Consider the following 14,253-nt stretch of genomic DNA (forward strand, 5'->3'; position numbering starts at 1 on the left):
ATATATATATATATATATATATATTACCTACTGGCGGTCGCCAGTAGGTAGTTATAGTTAGGATTTTTTTCAATGTTAAATCTCAAAATTCTATTTGGAATAACTTTGGCACCGGTTGACGAATCTGCCTGAAAATTTCCTGAAAATGGCCTCGTCGAGCTCGGGTCCTTCCTTGAAAGTTTGGGGGGGATACGTCAAGCGGGGGCCAAGATAAAAGGGGGGTCCCAAAACGCGTTTTCCCCATGTTAATTTCCATAGGGCGGTTGATTTCACTTTTAGCCCGAACGGCTGAATGGATTTCCAGCAAACTTGGCAAAATTGAAGGGACTGGTAGCCCGATGTGCCTTTGCTATGTCTCAAGATATGTGCTGCAGTGGATTTTGAGTAATTTAGGTTCAAAAAAATATATATATCTATAGGCGCTCTCCGGTGCGCGCACCGGAGTGCGCTCCAGGCGCGACACGCGACTTGCGCGCAGGAAGCTGATTGGCTCTTGGGTGTCTGTAAACATTCTAAACAGTCTGGAGCGGCCGCCATCTTGTGTCTCGGTAAAATCGAGACACAAGGGGTTTGAAAAAAAAAGGGGCAAATGACCATAAGGGGGAAGAGTAGACCCCCTCTGACCCCCTAGGTTTGATGTAGGGGCTAAAATAGGGTCCTGCAGGGCATTACATTTTTTTTTTTTTTTTTCATTTGCGCGGGGGAAGCGCATGGTACGCGCACCGGCGAAGCACGGGGAAAATCCAGGACCATATTTATGAAGGCCTTGCGCTGCTAGTTTTGCGCCTCCTGTGCGTCAATTTTTGTGACGCACCAGCGGTGTAAAAAAATGCGCATTGTTATGCAATATTTAAAAAGTGACGCATCTATCTAGATGCGTCACTTTTTAAATATAGTGCAACGAGGCACATTTTTTTACACTGCTGTTGTGATGCGTCACTTTTCTGTGCGCACTCCTTATGACATTCCAGATGTGTCATATTTAATGTATGACAAATCATGTTGCAAGGAGTTACAGATACATCAGTATTTCTGACATATCTGTAAACATAAAAGTGATGCGAGGCAGGTGCAAGATTTTGACGCAACAGCATCCTAAAAGTGACGCAGAGAAATCTTATAGATTTCAGTACGTCGTTATTACCAAGCTTTTTGCGGGGGAATGCCCCCTTTGCATACATTATACCTGACGCAGATATAATGTGGCGCAGAGTTTTAAAAAGTGACCCATGTACCTAGATGCGTCACTTTTTAAAAATAGCGTCAGGTATAATGCATGCAGAGGGGGTGTTCTCCCGCAAAAAGCTTTGTAATAGCGACGCAGTGAAATCTTTGAGATTTCACTGCGTCACTTTTAGGATGCTGTTGCGTCAAAATCTTGTGCCTGCTTTACAGCAGGTGTTAGACTGACGCAAGCCCTTTCACATGGTGCTTTTTCCATGTGAAAGGACACATTACTGGAGTTGCGTCACTTTTGTGACGCACTCCAGCAATGCGTTACTTGGAATGGCATAAGGAGTGCGCACAGAAAAGTGATGCATCGCACCAGTGGTGTAAAAAAATGTGCCTCGTTGCGTTATATTTAAAAAGTGACGTATCTAGGTAGATGGGTCACTTTTTAAAATCAAGCGCCACATTATATCTGCGTGAGGTATAATGCATGCAGAGGGGGTGTTCCCCCGCAAAAAGCTTTGTAATAGCGACGCAGTGAAATGTTTGAGATTTCACTGCGTCACTTTTAGGATGCTGTTGCATCCTTTAAATATAGTGCAACGAGGCACATTTTATTACACTGCTGGTGTGATGCGTCACTTTTCTGTGCGCACTCCTTATGACATTCCAGATGTGTCATATTTAATGTATGACGAATCATGTTGCAAGGAGTTACAGATACGTCAGTATTTCTCACATATCTGTAAACATGAAAGTGACGCGAGGCAGGCGCAAGATTTTGACGCAACAGCATCCTAAAAGTGACGCAGAGAAATCTCATAGATTTCAGTACGTCGTTATTACCAAGCTTTTTGCGAGGGATTGCCCCCTCTGCATACATTATACCTGATGCAGATATAATGTGGCGCAGAGTTTTAAAAAGTGACCCATGTACCTAGATGCGTCACTTTTTAAAAATAGTGTCAGGTATAATGCATGCAGAGGGGGTGTTCCCCTGCAAAAAGCTTGGTAATATTGACGCAGTGCGTCTTTTTTAGGATGCTGTTGCGCCAAAATCTTGCGCCTGCTTCACAGCAAACCTTTCACATGGTGCTTTTTCCATGTGAAAGGACACATTACTGGAGTTGCGTCACTTTTGTGACGCACTCCAGCAATGCGTTACTTTTGTGTTTACAGATACGTCAGAAATACTGACATATCTGTAACTCCTTGCGAATTGATTAGTCATATATTAAATATGACATATCTGGAATGTCATAAGGAGTGCGTCCAGAAAAGTGACGCATCGCTGTTTTCACGTAGCGATGCGTCACTTTTCAGAAATGAGGCCTCCAGTTTATTCACTGTGTCATAACTTTCTTTTCTACCCACGAGAAGGGGCATACCCTAGATCAGGTTTTCTCGACTTCTCCGCTGGTAGTGAAAGAGATTCTCCCGGTCCTGTGGTCGGATCATTGGCTTGCTAAATTTGTAATCAGTGGCAAGGTTAGGGCGTTGAACCCTGTCCCACAGCAGAGGGGACGAGCCTGTAGAGCATTTAGCAGGGTGACCCCTGAGATGCTAGCCCAGGCTGCTGTGACTCACCCTTGCCCTCGGTCGGGCGTGCTGGAAAGCGACCTGGAGGCCCTGCAAAAGTGGCTGACGGAGAGGCTGAATGACCTGGCCCCTGCTCTGCCCCCCCGCCCGACATCTAAGCGGGTTTCTGCCCCTTGGTTTACCTCGGCTCTGTGGGCTACGCGGCAGCAGTGCAAGGTAGCCGAAAGGGCCTGGCGGGCACATTACGACAGCAAGGACAGGTCTGCCTACAAGGCTGCGGTTAAAGCCTACCACCGCGACATCCGCCTCGAAAAGAAAGCCTACTTCGCGGGGAGAATCGAAGCAGCTTCGAACTCCAGCAAGGAGATTTTTACGATCGTTCGCGAATTCATCTCACCCCGGACCACCGCTTTGGAAGTGGGCCCTGTAGAATCCTGGGCAGCAGATCTGGCGTGCTTTTTTACAGGCAAGATCAAACTCATCCAGGACTCCTTTCCTTCGAGTGAACCGGTTACGCGGCCGGTGCCAGAGGAGGGTATGCCCCCCTCAGTCATGCAGGGCGCCATATTGGCTGAGTTTCCATCTCTGCCAGCCTCCGCCTCCCTTGCGCTCATGGGCAATTTAAAATCTGGGTCTCCGCTTGACCCCTGCCCAGCTAAGCTTCTGGGTAAATTGGCGGAGGTGGTTAACCCGTTGGCTCACCCTCTTCTCAACCTTTCGTTGAGCTCGGGAGAGGTGCCGCCATCCTGGAAGCAGGCAATGGTGATCCCGTTGCTTAAAAAGCCGGGACTTGATCCGAAAGCCCCTGTTAATTACAGGCCTATTTCGCTGCTGCCGGCTTTTGTAAAAATCTTGGAAAAGCACGTTCAGTCGGTGCTCACCAACTTTTTGGAGTCTCATGAGATCTTGCACGACTCCCAGTCAGGCTTCCGCTCAAACCGCAGCACCGAGACCGCGCTCCTTGAGGTTTCGGAAACCATCAAAGGGGTGCTGGATTCCGGGGGCAAAGTTATGCTGGTGTTGTTGGACCTGTCGGCGGCCTTCGACACCGTCCCCCATGAGGGCCTGCTCGCAAGACTCTTTGAGATTGGCCTGCGGGGGACGGTGCTCAAATGGTTTTCTTCCTTCCTGGCCGGCCGCCGGCAAACGATCTGGACATCATCTGACACCGCTGTAATGCCGCCTTTGGGAGTCGGGGTCCCTCAGGGCTCTATTCTGAGCCCGACCCTTTTTAATATCTATATGACCCCTTTGGCGGCGGTGGCGGAGTCTTTTGGTGCCCGGATCGTGTCGTATGCCGACGACACTCAGCTCCTCTTCTCATGTGAGAGGGGGGCTGACTTTGACGGGGAGAGTATCCAGAATTACCTTGGGGCTGTGTTCGCATGGTTCCAACTGCACAGCCTCAAGTGCAATTCCGATAAATCGGAGGTTCTCTTCTTCGGGTGCGATTCGGAGCCCAGCTGGCAGGCCTGGTGGCCCATCGACATGTTCCCTCCGTCCGGCTCTTCTCCCATGGCTAAAAACCTGGGGGTTAAGATGGACAAGGGGCTGACGATGAAAGCCCAGATTCTGGGGGTAACTGGCACTTGTTTTGGCTTGCTAAAAATGTTGCGGAAGTTTCTGCCTCTCTTGTCCGAGGATCACAAGAGGCTGACGGTGCAGGCCCTGATAGGCTCCAGGCTGGATTATGCCAACAGTCTGTACCTGGGCCTACCAGAGTATTTGCTGCAGAGGCTTCAAGTGGCACAGAACGCGGCGGCCAGGGCCATTTTTGGCCTAAGTAGACGCACCAGCGCCTCTGGGTTGTTGGTGAAGCTACACTGGCTACCCATCCGCAAACGGATTGCCTTTAAGGCGCTGACCCTGGCCTATAAAGCTCTCCATGCGGTGGGAGCCAAACATCTTCGAAAGAGACTCACTTTCTACCACCCTACTCGCGCGTTGAGATCGGAATCTTTACTTCTTGCGGCTGTTCCGCGTGTGAGGAGGGCTCGCCTAGGTGGCCGCTCCTTCAGTCTTCTGGCCCCACAGATGTGGAATTCTTTACCGCTCCCTTTGCGGGGGGCGACCAGTCTTCTTGAATTTAGGAAAGGCCTCAAAACCTGGCTGTTCTCTCAATAGGTTTGCCTGTAGCCCTGTTTCTTTTGTGGACTTTTATCTGTTTTTATCTGTGTTGTGTTATTCTGAAACCAGTTTCACCTTACCTAAAGCGCCGGGATTCTCTTTTTGAGTAACCGTTGCGCTATACTAAATAAAAAAATAACATAACATAACATAACATAACTCACCTTCTTTCATTCCTCCTACTTCACTTCCTTTCACTTCTCATACCTTTCTGTTCTTTCTTACTCATTCTCCTTTCAATTATCAATGCACTATATTTCACTTACTCTTCATTTTTTTAAGAATATAGCTCTTTGATGAGAATTGGAGGTAGTTCTGAAAAGAACTTTTGGTTTTCTTCTTTTAACTGAACAGGAACAAAAACAGGGAATGGAAACTGCTCAACAGGAGCAAAAAGAAAAGAAAAAAATTAGGGGTGGGAAGGGCAGCGATGGTTCTCCAATGCTCGAACCATGAGCAGGACACTTTGCTCCCCATAGGTGAGGAGTTGATTGCAGTATCTGCATTTGACGACCCCATGGTTAAATGCAGGTTGTATGTTTGCCACCTGCTCCTGCGATTGCTCTCTCCCAGAAGAAGTTGCTCCTCCTGTTGATGTAGAGGCCCCATCTCTGGGAACCTCTTGTGCCAGAGCCCTGACACTTTCCCGGGCAAAATTCTGGGGGTGCCTCCTCTCCACATGGCGAATCATGGTGAAGTTGCCAAAAGAATACTTTTTTTGGGGGTTACCCCGTGACAGGACCTGTTTGCAGATCCTGCACTCTACTTTTGGTGCATTCACCTTTTTCTGGTCTGCTGGAAACTTAAAAAATTTCCAGATGAAATGCTCTTTGACCTTCGGCTGAGGAGGCTCTTCATCAATGAAATCATTGGAGTCATCTTCACTGCTGGATGGTCTGGCAGCCATGATTATCCAAGAAATATGCAACAGCAAAAAAGGCAGGTCTTTCAGTCACAAAAGTGAAAGAAGAAGTGAAGGAAATGGGTGGGGATTTCATTCATTGTAAAAAAAAACTGTTAGCAACCAATGAAAAGTGTTATTTTAGGGTCACATGACCCGACGCGTTTACGCTGCGCGCTCCGGTGCACTTCCGGTGCGTTTACGCAGCGCGATCGTAGGCGCTTCCGGGGCGCAAACGTGGCGCGATCGTAGGCGCTTTTGCGTGCGTTTATGCGCCGCGAACGTAGGCGCTTCCGAGGGCACTTACGTTGCGCGCCGAAGTGACGTCATCAAACTTTTACAGAAATGCATAATCATTTTCCTTATTAAAAAAAACTAATTTTATTTGTATGGTACGAAATGTTTTGCATTATTATTAACTTTTCATTCATATTTTTTTTCACGAACGACAGTTGCGCTCTGGGTGCGCTTTCAGATGAGCTCACGGAAAAGCTTACCGGAGAGCTTAGCTGAAAGCTTCCCGGAGCGCGCACCCAGAGCGCAAAAGAAAAAAATTATATAAAAAAAACATGAATACTTTAAAAAAAACAGCAAATTGTAAAAAAAAAAAAAAGGTTAGAAACTCGATATACAAAGGAATTAGCATTTAAAAAACCTATGAAATTCACTGAAAAAACCATAGGTTTCACACCAGTTATAGTTAGGAATTAGCATTTAAAAAACCTATTAAATTCACTGAAAAAACCATAGGTTTCACACCAGTTATAGTTAGCTGGAAATTTTACTGATATAAAACCATTGAAATTCCCACGTTATAGTTAGATGGACTCACTATAACTTGCGCGTGCAATGCACTGCTGATGATGTCTTATTAAGCCAGTTAACCAATCAATTTTTAAAAACCATCCACTTAGACACTTATTTAAACATTTATTCTTCCATCAACTTTTACATATACATATATAAAATATATTTATTTTTCAGAAAGACACACATTCACTGGATGGTGTCATCAGTGATGTCATGAGTGATGTCACTGACCATGTCATGAGTGATGTAATATGTGATGTCATCAGCAGTGCATTGCACGCGCAAGTTATAGTGAGTCCATCTAACTATAACGTGGGAATTTCAATGGTTTTATATCAGTAAAATTTCCAGCTAACTATAACTGGTGTGAAACCTATGGTTTTTTCAGTGAATTTAATAGGTTTTTTAAATGCTAATTCCTAACTATAACTGGTGTGAAACCTATGGTTTTTTCAGTGAATATATATATATATATTTTACCTACTGGGTAGTTATAGTTAGGACCTTGTTTCTATTCAAAATGTGTGTTTTGCCAATATCTTTGGCGCCATTTGACAAAACCTTGCGAAATTCTCAAAACTAATAGATCACTTAGGTTAGCTCCTGTCTTGAAAGTTTTGGGGTGATTCATCAAGTGGGGGCTGAGAAAAAAGGGGTGTCCAAAAATGCATTTTCCCCATGTTAATTTCCATAGGAACTTTAAACATGGCTACAGCCCGAACTGCTGAAGGGAATTACACCAAATTTGGCAAAAAGTTATCCCTTGGTTAGAAAAGTGACCTTTTGTATAAATGGTGTAAATCCATTTAGTAGTTACTGAGAAAAAAAAATGTATATAGCTGGAAACCGAGGAGGATTCGCGAACCCTCCCAAGCACAAGCTTAATTCTGATTGGCTGCCAACACTCCAAACCAGAATGTGTTGGCAGCCATCTTGTGACTTGATACCGGGGAGGTGGTGGTCCCTGGGGCAGCATGGGGGGGCCGGAGCCCCCCACACATTTTTTTATAAAAGCTCCGGGGAGGTGGCGGTCCCCAGGCTGCGGGGGGCCGTGTTCCCCCGCATATAATTATGTATCCCTCTTGCTTCTTTCTGCATCCCTGTTCCCTCTTTCTGCACCTTTCCTGCCTATTTCTGCTCCTCTCTTGCCTCTTTATGCACCTCTTTTGCTTCTTTCTGCACTTCTCTTGCTTCTTTATGCACACCTCTTGCCTTTTTCTGTACCCCTCTTGCCTCTTTGTGTACCTCTCTTTCCTCTTTGTGCACCTTTTTCTGCTGTTCTCTTGCCTCTTTCTGTAACTTGTTTGCCTTCTGCACATCTCTTGCCTCTTTCTGTACCTCTCTTGCCTCTTTCTGTACCTCTGTTGGTTCATTCTGCACCGTTCTTGCTTCTTTCCGCACCTCTCTTGCAAATGTATGCATCCCTCTTGCCTCTTTCAGCACCCCTCTTCCCTCTTTCTGCACCCCTTTTGCCTGTTTCTGCAACTCTCTTGCCTCTTTCTGCAGTTAATTTGCCTCCTGCTGCACCTGTTGCTTCTTTCTGTACTTCTCTTGCCTCTTTCTGCACCCCTATAGCCTATTTCTGCACCCTGTTGCTTCTTTCTGTACTTTTCTTGCTTTTTTATGTACCACTCTTGCTTCTTTATGCACCCATCTTGCCTCTTTTTGCACCCCTTGTCCTTCTTTCTGCACTTTTTAGCCTCTTTCTTCACCTCTCTTGCTTCTTTCTACACCTTTCTTGCTTCTTTATGCACCCCTCTTCCCTTTTTTGCATCCCTTTTGCCTCTTTATGCAGTTCTCTTGCCATTTTTTGCACTTTTCTTGCCCCTTTCTGCACCTCACTTGCCTCTTTCTGCATGTCTCTTGAATGTTTCTCCACCTCTTTTGCATCTTTCTGCACCTTTCTTACCATGTTTCTGCACTTCTCTTACCTCTTTATGCACCCCTCCTGCCTCTTTCTGTGTCTCTCTTGCCTCTTTGTGCACCTCTCCTACCTTTTTCTGCACCCCTCTTGCCTCTTTTTGCACTTCTGGTGGTTCTTTCTGCAATGCTCTTGCTTCTTTATGCACCCCACTTGCCTCGTTCTACACTTCTCATGCTTCTTTCTACACCTCTGTTGCTTTTTTCAGCAAATCTCGTGCCTTTTTCTGCACTTCTCTTCCTTCTTTCTGTACCCCTCTCACCTCTTTCTGTACCTCTGTTGCTTCTTTCTGCACTTGTATTGCCTCTTTCTACACACTTTATGCCTCTGTCAGCACCTCTGTTGCTTCTTTCTGCACCCTCCTGCCTCTTTCTGTACCCCACCTGCCTCTTTGTGCACCTCTCCGACCTCTTTCTGCACTTCTCTTGCTTCTTTCTGCACTGCTCTTCCTTCTATCTACACCTCTGTTACTTCTTTCAGCAATTCTCCTGCCTATATCCGCACTCCCCTTGCTTGTTTCCATACATCTCTTGCATCTTTCTGTACTGCTGTTGTCTATTTATGCACCTCACTTGCTTCTTCCTGCACCCCTCTTGCCTCTTTCTTCTCCCCTCTCTCCTCTTTCTGCACCTCTCTTGCCTCTTTCTGTCCCTCTTCCCTCCTTCTGCACCTTTCCTGCCTGTTTTTGCACCTCTCTTGCCTCTTTCTGTACCTTTGTTGCTTCTTTCTGCACGTGTCTTGCCTCTTTCTGCACCCTTCCTGCCTCTTTCAGCACCTCTGTTGCTTCTTTCTGCACCCTTCCTGCCTCTTTCTGTACCCCTCTTGCCTCTTTGTGCACCTCTCCTACCTCTTTGTGCAATTCTCCTGCCTCTTTCTGCACTTCTCTTGCTTCGTTCTGCACTGCTCTTTCTTCTTTCTGCATCTCTTTTGCAAATTTCTGTATCCCTCTCACCTCTTTCTGTACCCCTGTCCCCCCTTTCTGTACCTTTCTTGCCTGTTTCTGCACCTCGCTTGCCTCTTTCTGTACCTCTGTTGCTTCTTTCTGTACTTATCTTGCTCTTTCTGCACCCTTCGCACCTCTTTCAGCACCTCTTTGTGCACCTTTCTTACCTTTTTCTGCACCCATCTTGCCTCTTTTTACACCTCTGTTGGTTCTTTCTGCACTGCCCTTGCTTCTTTCTGCACCTCATTTGCTTCTGTCAGCAATTCTCTTGCCTCTTTCTGCATTTCTCTTCCTTTTTCTTCACCATCCTACTGCTTTATGTACCTTTCTTGCCTCTTTGTGCACCTCTCCTACCACTTTCTGCACCCCTCTTGCCTCTTTTTGCACCTCTGTTGGTTCTTTCTGCACTGCACTTGCTTCTTTCTGCACCTCACTTGCCTCTTTCTACACCTCTCTTGCTTCTTTCATCAATTCTCATGCCTCTTTCTGAACTCCCCTTGCTTGTTTCTACACCTCTCTTGCATCTTTCTGTACCTCTGTTGCCTATTTCTGCACCTCACTTGCTCCTTTCTGCACCCCTCTTGCCTCTTCCTGCACCTCTCTTGCCTCTTTCTGTACCTTTCCTGTCTGTTTCTTCACTTCGCTTGCCTCTTTCTGTACCTCTGTTGCTTCTTTCTGCACTTGTCTTGCCTCATTCTGAACCCTTCATGCATCTTTCAGCACATCTATGGCTTCTTTCTGCACCCCTCCTGCTTTTTCTGTACCCCTCTTGCCTCTTTGTGCACCTCTCTTGCTTCTTTCTGCACCTCTTTTGCAAATGTCTGGATACCTCTTACCTCTTTCTGCACCCCTGCCCCCTCTTTCTATACCTTTCTTGCCTGTTTCTACACCTCTCTTGCCTCTTTCTGTACCTCTGTTGCTTCTGTCTGCACTTCTCTTGCTCTTTCTGCACCCTTCGTGCCTCTTTCAGCACCTCTGTTGCTTCTTTCTGCACTTCTATTCCTTCTTTCTGAACCCCTCCTGCCTCTTTCTGTACCCCTCTAGCCTCTTTGTGCACCTCTCCTACCTCTTTCTTTACTTCTCTTGCTACCTTCTGCACTGCTCTTGCTTCTTTCTGCACCTCTCTTTAAATTTCTGTATCCTTCTTACCTCTTTCTGCACCCCTGTCCCCTCTTTTTCTACCTTCCTTGCCTGTTTCTGCACCTCTCTTGCCTTGTTTTGTACCTCTGTTGCTTCTTTCAGTACTTCTCTTGCTCTTTCTGTAGCCTTCACGCCTCTTTCAGCACCTCTGTTGCTTCTTTCTGCACTTCTCTTCCTTTCTGCAACCATCACGCCTCTTTCTGTAACTCTTTGTCTACCTCTCTTACCCTTTTCTGCACCCTTCCTGCCTCTTTTTGCACCTCTGTTGGTTCTTTCTGCACTGCTCTGACTTCTTTCTGCACCTCATTTGCTTCTGTCAGCAATTCTCTTACCTCTTTCTGCACTTCTCTTCCTTTTTTCTGCATCCTCCTACCACCTTCTGTACCTCATTTGCCTCTTGGTGCACCTCTCCTACCTCTTTCTGCAGCCCTCTTGCCTCTTTTTGCACCTCTATTGGTTTTTTCTGCACTGCACTCGATTCTTTCTGCACCTCACTTGCCTCTTTCTGCACTTCTCTTGCTTCTACATCTCTGTTGCTTCTTTTAGCAATTCTCGTGCTTCTTTCTGAATTCCCCTTGCTTGTTTCTATACCTCTCTTGTGTCTTACTGTATCTCTGTTGCCTATTTCTGCACCTCACGTGCTTCTTTCTGCACCCCTCTTGCCTCTATCTGCACCCCTCTTGCCTCTTTCTGCACCCCTCTCCCCTCATTCTGCACCTCTCTTGCTTCTTTCTGCACCTTTCCTGCCTATTTCTGCACTTCTCTTGCCTCTTTCTATACCTCTGTTGCTTCTTTCTACACTTGTCTTGCCTCTTTCTGCACCCTTCATGCATCTTTCAGCACGTCTGTTGCTTCTTTTTTCACCCATTCTGCCTATTTCTGTACTTCTCTTGCCTCTTTGTGTACCTCTCCTACCTCTTTCTGCACTTCTCTTACTTTTTTCTGCACTGCTCTTGCTTATTTTTGCACCTCTTTTACACATTTCTGTATCTCTCTTACCTCATTCTACACCCTGTCCCCTCTTTCTGTACAGTTCTTGCCTCTTTAAGTACCTCTGTTGCTTCTTTCTGTACTTCTCTGGCTTCTTCCTGCACCCCTCGTCCCTCTTTCTGTACCCCTTTTGCCCCTTTGTGCACCTCTCCTGCCTCTTTCTGCAACATTCTTGCTTTTTTCTGCAGTCATCTTGCCTCTTTCTGCACCTCACCTGCCTCTTTATGCACTTCTCTTGATTGTTTCTACACCTCTGTTGCCTCTTTCTGCACCTCACTTGCTTCTTTCTGCACCCCTCTTGCCTCTTTCCACACCCCTCTTTTATCTTTATTCACCTCTCTTGCCTCTTTCTGCACCCCTGTCCCCTCTTTATGCACCTTTCCTGCCTGTTGCTGCACCCTTTGCGCCTCTTTCAGCACCCCTGTTGCTTCTTTCTGCACTTCTCTGCCTTCTTTCTGTACCCCTCCTGCCTCTTTCTGTACCTCTCTTGCCTCTTTGTGCACCTCTCCTACCTTTTTCTGTACCCCTCGTGCCTCTTCTTGCACTTCTGTTGGTTCTTTCTGCACTGCTCTTGCTTCTTTATGCACCTCACTTGCATCTTTCTGCACTTTTCTTGCTTCTTTCTACACCTCTTGCTTCTTTCAGCAATTCTCTTGCCTCTTTCTGCACCCCCCTTGCTTGTTTCTGTGCCTCTCTTGTGTCTGTTTGTACCTCTGTTGCTTATTTATACACCTCACTTGCTTCTTTCTGCACCTCTCTTGCCTCTTTTTGTACCTCTGTTACCTCTTTCTGTACATTTCATGCCTGTTTCTGCACCCCTCTTGCCTCTTTCTGTACCTTTGTTGCTTCTTTCTGCACTTGTCTTGCCTCTTTCTGCACCCTTTGTGCCTCTTTCTGCATCCCTCTTGCTTCTTTGTGCACCTCTCCTACTTCTTTATGTACTTCTCTTGCTTCTTTCTGCACCTCTCTTGCAACTTTCTGTATCTCTCTTACCTCTTTTTTCACATCTGTTGCTTCTTTCTGCACTTCTCTTGCCTCTTTCCGCACCCCTCTTGCCTCTTTAAGCACTGCAGTTGCTTTTTTCTGCACTTCTCTTGCTTCTTTATGCATTCCTCTTTCCTCTTTCTGTACCCCTTTTGCCTCTTTGTGCACCTCTCCTGCCTCTTTCTGTACCTCTCGTGCCTTTTTCTGCAGTTCTCTTGCCTATTTCTGCACCTCTTTTGCTTCTTTCTGTACTTTTCTTGCATCTTTCTTTACCCCCTCTTGCCTTTTTCTGTACCTCTGTTGGTTCTTTCTGCACTGCACTTGATTCTTTTTGCACCTCTATTGCAAATTTCTGCATCCCTCTTGCCTCTTTCTGTACCCCCCCTTCTGTCTTTCTGCACCTCTCTTGCCTCTGTCTGCACACCTGTTCCCACTTTCTGCATCCCTGGTGCCTGTTTCTGTAACTCTCTTACCTTTATCTTTAATTTCCCTGCCTCCTTCTGTACCTCGCTTGCCTCTTTCTGTACTTCTCTTGCTTCTTTTTGTACTCTTCTTCCCTTTTTCTGCACATCTCTTGCCTCATTCTGTAAATCTCTTGCCTCTTTCTGCACCTCTTTTGCTTCTTTCTGCGCTTCTCTCTCCTCTTTCTGCACTTCTATTGCCTCTTTCTGCACATCTCTTTCTTCTTTCCGCACCCCTCTTGCCTCTTTAAGCAACTCACTAGCCTCATTCTGCACATCTCCTGCCTGTTTCTGTACCTCTCTTGCCTCTTTCTGTACCTTTGTTGCTTCTTTCTGCACTTGTCTTGCCTCTTTCTGCACCCTTCATCCTCTTTCTGCACCCCTCTTGCTTCTTAGTGCACCACTCCTACCTCTTTCTGCACTTCTCTTGCTTCTTTCTGCACCTCTCTTGCAAATTTCTGTATTTCTCTTACCTCTTTCTGCACCTCTTTTGCTTCTTTCTGCGCTTCTCTCTCCTCTTTCTGCACTTCTATTGCCTCTTTCTGCACATCTCTTTCTTCTTTCCGCACCCCTCTTGCCTCTTTAAGCAACTCACTAGCCTCATTCTGCACATCTCCTGCCTGTTTCTGTACCCCTCTTGCCTCTTTAAGCACCTCTGTTGCTTCTTTCTGCACTTCTCTTGCTTCTTTATGCATCCCTCTTTCCTCTTTCCGCACCCCTTCTTTTTTCTTTATGCACATCTCTTGCCTCTTTCTGCACCCCTGTTCCCTCTTTCTGTACCTTTCCTGCCTTTTTCTCCACCCTTTGTGCCTCTTTCAGAACCTCTGTCGCTTCTTTCTGCACTTCTCTGCCTTCTTTCTGCACCCCTCCAGCCTCTTTCTGTACCTCTCTTGCCTCTTTGTGTACCTCTCCTATCTTTTTCTGCACCCCTCTTGCCTCTTCTTGCACTTCTTTTGGTTCTTTCTGCACTGCTCTTGCTTCTTTCTACACCTCTGTTGCTTCTTTCAACAATTCTCTTGCCTCTTTCTGCACTCCCCTTGCTTGTTTCTGTACCTCTCTTGTGTCTTTCTGTACCTCTGTGCCTATTTCTGCACCTCACTTGCTTCTTTCTGCACCTCTCTTGCCTCTTTCTGTACCTCTCTTCCCTTTTTCTGTACATTTACGACCTGTTTCTGCACCTCTCTTGCCTCTCTCTGTACCTTTGTTGCTTCTTCCTGCACTTGCCTTGCCTCTTTCTGCACCCTTCGTGCCTCTTTCTGCACTTCTC

The sequence above is a fragment of the Lissotriton vulgaris genome, chromosome 1_1, assembly GCF_964263255.1.
Source record: "Lissotriton vulgaris chromosome 1_1, aLisVul1.2, whole genome shotgun sequence".
NCBI classification, from domain to species: Eukaryota; Metazoa; Chordata; class Amphibia; order Caudata; family Salamandridae; genus Lissotriton; species Lissotriton vulgaris.